Raw genomic sequence first — 6,230 nt, 5'->3', positions numbered from 1 at the left:
CGGGGAGCGCCCAATCCCGGGCGCCCCAGAGGGGCTCGGCCGCGTAGCAGGACTTCGGGACCCCCTGCCTCGCCCATTCCCAGGTCTTTCTCTGGCTGTCTCAGCCGCTCAGCTCCCCCCGACCTTCCTGGACGTGTAAACGCCACCCTACCCAGCCCCGATCCTGGTTTCATACCCCACCATCGAGTTCAGCCACAAAACCCACATCCCCCAACCACAGCTCCGCCGCAGGCTCCCCCTCTCCTTAGCCCGACCTTAGCCCGGATCCCCACCACCGTCACAAACCCTCTTCGCCTCATTCCCCCACGCGTCGCAGTGGCTTCGACTCCCGAGGCTTTGAATGTGACCACGGGCCTTGGTGGGAGGGGCCAAGTTCAGCTGTCAGAACCTCAGAGCTGGGAAATCTTGAGATTTCTTTTGAGCATTTAATTTTCTGACATGATTCTCAAGTGATAAACATTGGTTGCTGACCCGGGGCAGGGAAACTTGTGTCACTGTTGTCATGTGAGGGGTGTTTGGGGGCAATGGAGAGCCGTTGGATGCTTTTTTTTTTTGAGACAGAGTCTCGCTCTATCATCCAGGCTGCAGTGCAATGCCGCGATCTTGGCTCACTGCAACCTCCGCCTCCCAGGTTAAAGCGATTCTCCTGCCTCAGCCCCGCGAGTAGCTGGGACTACAGGGGTGCACCACCACGCCCAGCTGATTTTTGTATTTTTACTAGACGGGGGTTTCACCATGTTGGCCAGGCTGGTCTCGAACTCCTGACCTCAGGTGATCTGCTCGCCTCGGCCTCTCAAAGTGCTGGGATTACAGGCGTAAGCCACTGTGCCCGGCCTGGTTGGACGCATTTCTAGTCAAACACCTCCTCCTGTCCATGTCCTTCTCTCTCCTAGTTCCTGTTGCCTTGTTTTCTTCCTCTCTTCTAGAATGCCTGAGCCTGCCCTGACATTGCTTACCTGGAGAAGTAGGGAATGCAGAGGAAAGAAGATGAGATCTGGTATTAGGCGATCCGGCTTTGAGCCCCAGCTCTGCTACCGACCAGCCTGTTGACTTTGGGCAAGTCACTTCCTTGTTCTGAGCCTCTGCTTCCGAAGATGTCAAATGGATAATGATGCAATAATTCCTGGCCTCTACTCTCAGTGGGTTGTTGTGCCAGTTAAGTAAAACAAATGGCTAAAAGCGTCATGCAAAATGTTTTTCGTGATTACTGGCCCCACAAAGGCGAGCTGATGAGGATGCTGACATTTGCTGATAAAGTGACAAATCCTGGTATTTGCATAGAACATTCTTATACATTGTCTTTCCCCAAAATCTTTTATGAGATGATCTCATTGTCTGCATCTTGTGTTCAATGTAATAGAATGACTACATTGAGGGATCTTGGTCCTTCACAATTCTGTGATAAATAGCTCATTCATCATTCACTCATTTATTTACTGTGATTGGGATACTTAGATAGCAATTATTATTGTTTAACTTCGGTCAAGGAAACATTTTAATTTCATTTAAAAACTTAGTTTCCAAGTAGACAGAAAATGGAATATTATCATCCAACAAGCAAGTTTTTATACTATGTTTTGTAAGAAGATAACCTAGAATACACACTGGCTTTTATATTTAACAGTAATTCTTGATTAGTTTAGACTGAGGGATACAAGTATGGCTTTATTATGTCACTTTAAAGCTGACTTAATTGACATTTTCAACAGAAAAGTAGCTAACAGGTAAAGTTTGCCTCCAGTGAAATTTCTTGGATGCATTATTAAGTTATTATGTAATGCTGGGCAGCTTGTTCCATCTCCTTGAATTCCAAATAAAATGAGATCATAATAATGCTATTCTTATAACTTTCCTGTGCTCTAAAAGTCTCAGAGATGTTGTGACTCAGGGTTACAACCAAATAATGAAAAAATTATTAAATAAAGAATTAGTTTAAGTTAGGCATAGTGGCTGGCACCTATAGTCCCAGCTACTCAAGAGGCTGAGATAGTATGATGACTTAAGCCCAGGTGTTTGAGGCCAGCTTGGGCCATATAGTGAAACCCTTGTCTCTTTAAAAAAAGAAGAATTAATTTATTTTTCCTCTGCTTTCACCTAAACTTGTTCTACATCTAGAAGACCTTTTAATTAACCATATATATTTTTTAGCTTCACTTTTTTTCTACTTTCTCAATCTACTCAGTTATGTCATCATTTTGCCACTTCAAGTATTTAACTTTCCACTTGAAATATCTTCCTAATCCATTTTATATTTGTTGGCTCCTACAGTGACCTTGTTAGAGCTCTATATTCCAACAGTAAAGGTAGGAGGATTTTAAGAACCTCATGTTAAATTTTTTTAAATTAAGGTATAATTCACAGACCATGAAACTCATGCTTTTAAAGTGTACAATTTAGTGGGTTTTGGTACATTCACAAGCTTGACAACATCACTACTATCTAATTCCAGAATACTTTCATCACCCCAAAAAGAAATCCCATACCCAGTAGCAGTAACTCCCCATTCTTCCTTCCCCCAGCTCCTGGCAACCATAAATCTACTTTCTGTCTGTATGGATTTGCCTATTCTGGACATTTCATATAAATGTGATCGATCATACAATATGGGACCTCTTGTATCTGGCTTTTGTCACTTAATAGGTTTTCAAGGTTCATTCGTGTTGTTGCATACATCAGTACTTAATTCCTTTTTATGGCTGAATTATATTCTGTTGTATGAATATACCACATTTTATTTATCCATTCATTAGTGGAACGATATTTGGCTTGGGTCTACTTTTTGATTATGATGAATAATGCTACTACGAACATTTGTGTACAGTTTTTGTGAAAACATATGTCTTTAAATTATGTATGCACATGGGTACATACATATATCTAAGAGTGGAATTGCTTGGTCAAATGATGGTAACTCTATGTTCAACTTTTTTTTTTTTTTTTTTTTTGAGATGGAGTCTTGCTGTGTGCCCAGGCTGGAGTGCAGTGGCCCCATCCTGGCTCACTGCAAGCGCCGCCTCCTGGGTTCACGCTATTCTCCTGCTTCTGCCTCCCAGTAGGTGGGACTACAAGCGCCCGCCACCATGCCCAGCTAATTTTTTGTATTTTTAGTAGAGATGGGGTTTCACCATCTTGGCCAGGCTGGTCTTGAACTCCTGACCTTGTGATCCACCCTCCTCGGCCTCCCAAAGTGCTGGGATTACAGGCGTGAGCCACCGCACCCAGCCGAAAATCTGATATTTTAAAGGATAATGTTTAAACTTTTGTGTTTATATTTAGAATCTAGAGTTACAAGTTTTCATGCCTTTGAGTTCATCTAAGGAAAAATTAAGTTTTCTAGATGATTACAATGATGATAAATGTGAAAACAACCTGATTTAGAAAACTTTTTTGATCTTATATATGAACCCAAATCACAGTAATAACTGTGATTTAATGCATTTTTTTTTCACGTATTGATAAACTCCATATACACAAATTGAAAGTAAAACAGGGATGGAAATTATTATGGAAACATGGGTATATATATTAAGTATATAATCGGGCCAAGCGAGGTGGCTCATGCCTTTGGGAGGCTGAGGTGAGAGAATCACTTGAGGCCAGGAGTTTGAGACCAGTCTGGGCAACATAGTGAGATCCTGTCTTTACAAAAATGTTTTTAAAAAATTAGCCAGGCATGGTGGCTGTACCTGTAGTCTAAGCTACTTAGGAGGATGAGAAGGGAACCCAGGAGTTTGAGGCTGCAGGGAACTGTGATCGTACCCTTGCCCTCCAGCCTGGGTGACAGAGTGAAACTATGTCTTAAAATAAAAAGGAAATAAATGAAAAGAAAATATATGATGTTGAGTGTCAAAGTCTGGGTTCAAGATCTGATCCTGGCATTTATAGCTGTTGACCTTAGATTGGTCACTTCATAACTTTAAGCTTCACTTTCCTCCTATAAAAACTGATCATGGCCGGGTGCGGTGGCTCACACCTATTGTAATCCCAGCACTTTGGGAGGCTGAGGTGTGTGGATCACTTGAGATCAGGAGTCCAAGACCAGCCTGGCCAACATGGTGAAACGCTGCCTGTACCAAAAATACAAAAATTAGCCGGGTGTGGTGGCCCATGCCTGTAATCCCAGCTACCTGGAAGGCTAAGGCAGGAAAATCACTTAAACCTGGGAGGTGGAGGTTGCAGTGATCTGAGATGGTGCTATCGCATTGCAGCCTAGGAGACAGAGTGAGACTCTGTCTCAAAAAAAAGAACAAAAAAAAAACCCCCAAAAAAACCTGACCTGATAATGCCAGCCTGGGCAGCATGGCAAAACCCCATCTCTACACAAGAAATACAAGAAATTACCCAGGTGTGGTTGCATGGCATGCGCCTGTAGTCCCAGCTACTCAGGAGGCTGATGTGGGAGGATCACCTGGGCCCAACATCATGGCTGCAGTGAGCTATGATTGCACCACTGCACTTCACGCTGCACAACAGAGTGAGACCCTGTCTCAGGCAAAGCAGAAGAGTAACAACAAAAAAATGATTTTTGACCTGCAGCTGCTTCACAGAAATGTCAGCCTGAAATTGAGATAATGTGCTTATAAGTACTTTGTAAACTGTAAAATGCCACAAAGATAAGTTAATATTTGTATATAGCCCTAATTAGTTATATTGATAAGTTCTCTGAAGACTTGTTTCATAGGTTCTTTAAAAAGTGATCTTGATTTTTTTTTTCCCTAGGTTTTAGGAAGATGTCCAGAGCAGTTCCTATATCATTGTATATTCTTTAAAAAAATTTTTTTTTCTTTTTCTTTTTTTCTTTCATTGTATACTCTTTAGTCTGAATGTTAATAGTTAAAGGAAATAACTCTATTCCCATCATCTTTCCCTTCTTTCTCTTACAGAATGTGTAGTACTTTTATTGCAGGTCAGCAAACTTTTTTCCATTGCTTTTTTTTTTTTTTTTTTTTTTTTCCCCAGACAGGATTTCACTCTGTCTCCCAGGCTGGAGTGCAGTGGCACAATCTCGGCTCACTGCAGCCTCCTCTGCCTCCCAGGTTCAAGCGATTCTCCTGCCTCAGCCTCCTGAGTAGCTGGGATTACAGTGCACCACCATACCTGGCTAATTTTTGTATTTTTTTTAATAGAGACAGATTTTCACAATGTTGGCCAGGCTGGTCTCAAACTCCTGACCTCAAGTGATCCCACTGCCTTGCCCTCCCAAAGTGCTGGGATTACAGGTGAGCAAACTTTTTCTATAAAGGACCACATAGTAAATATTTTGGGATTTGTGGGCAACATAAAGTCACTGTCACACATTCATGCTCCTCCCCTTGCTGCTTTTAAACCTTTTAACAATATAAAAATCATTCTTAGCTGGAGAGGCTGTATACAAAACAGGCTGGCTGATTAGGGCTTGCAGGCCTGTTATAGATTCTTATTTTATTGGGCTCCAACACTGTATCTGGTTTTAGTTACAGCTACTAGTTATAGTCATTTACACAAAAAAAGTACCTGGTTAGTTACCAAAGAAATGTTATGTGTTAACATTTGTCCCAACAGCAAAACAGGATTTTCAAGGGAAACTGTTTGTTTTTGAGCATGTTTAGCTTCTGAATGAAACTTGTCTGTTCAGCCAGGGACAGAGATAATGTTGTGTTTTTTTATTCCCTCAGAGATACTGTTTCGAATAACTGGCTGCTTGATGTGTTACAGAATCTAAATAGACAGGTAGGTTTTGTTAAAGCCCAGGACACAGGTGATGATCGCTAAATCTTCACAACCCCTGAGTGGAAAGCAACTTTTCTAAACGAATAAAGGAATCATGGCGGCTGGGCGTGGTGGCTCACGCCCGTAATCTTAGCACCCTGGGAGGCTGAAGCGGGTGGATCAGTTGAGGTCAGGAGTTCGAAACCAGCCTGGCCAACATGGTGAAACCTCATCGCTACTAAAAATACAAAAAATCGGCCGAGCGCAGTGGCTCACGCCTTTAATCTCAGCACTTTAGGAAGCTGAGGCGGGCGGATCACGAAGTCCGGGGTTTGAGACTAGCCTCACCAACATTGTGAAACCTCATCTCTACTAAAAATAGCGGGGCGTGGTGGTACAGGCCTGTAGCAGCTACTCAGAAGGCTGAGGCAGCAGAATCGCTTGAACCCGGGAGGCAGAGCTTGCAGTGAGCGAGATTGAGCCACTGCACTCCACCTTGGGCAACTGAGCGAGACTCCATTTCAAAAAAAAAAAAAAAAAAA

The 6,230-nt window shown here is 42.6% G+C and overlaps 2 protein-coding genes across 3 annotated transcripts in view; one reads left to right on the top strand and one right to left on the bottom strand.

Moving 5' to 3' along the window:
• Positions 1–6,230, top strand: part of IST1 (increased sodium tolerance 1 homolog (yeast)) — a 90,218-nt gene that overhangs the window by 38,630 nt on the left and 45,358 nt on the right. The gene's annotated exons all lie outside the window — the stretch shown is intronic.
• Positions 1–6,230, bottom strand: part of ZNF821 (zinc finger protein 821) — a 34,808-nt gene that overhangs the window by 25,019 nt on the left and 3,559 nt on the right. Inside the window, exon 1 of one of the 2 annotated variants that reach the window (XM_011976725.1) lies at positions 286–496. The exons of the other annotated variant lie outside the window; for it this stretch is intronic. The gene's annotated coding sequence lies outside the window, so the exon portion shown is untranslated. Of the gene's footprint in view, positions 1–285; positions 497–6,230 lie in introns of those variants that run through there. 2 annotated transcript variants of the gene reach the window in all.

Source organism: Mandrillus leucophaeus, unplaced genomic scaffold, assembly GCF_000951045.1.
Source record: "Mandrillus leucophaeus isolate KB7577 unplaced genomic scaffold, Mleu.le_1.0 Scaffold17, whole genome shotgun sequence".
NCBI lineage: Eukaryota > Metazoa > Chordata > Mammalia > Primates > Cercopithecidae > Mandrillus > Mandrillus leucophaeus.
This window is presented reverse-complemented; position numbering and strand designations above follow the sequence as displayed.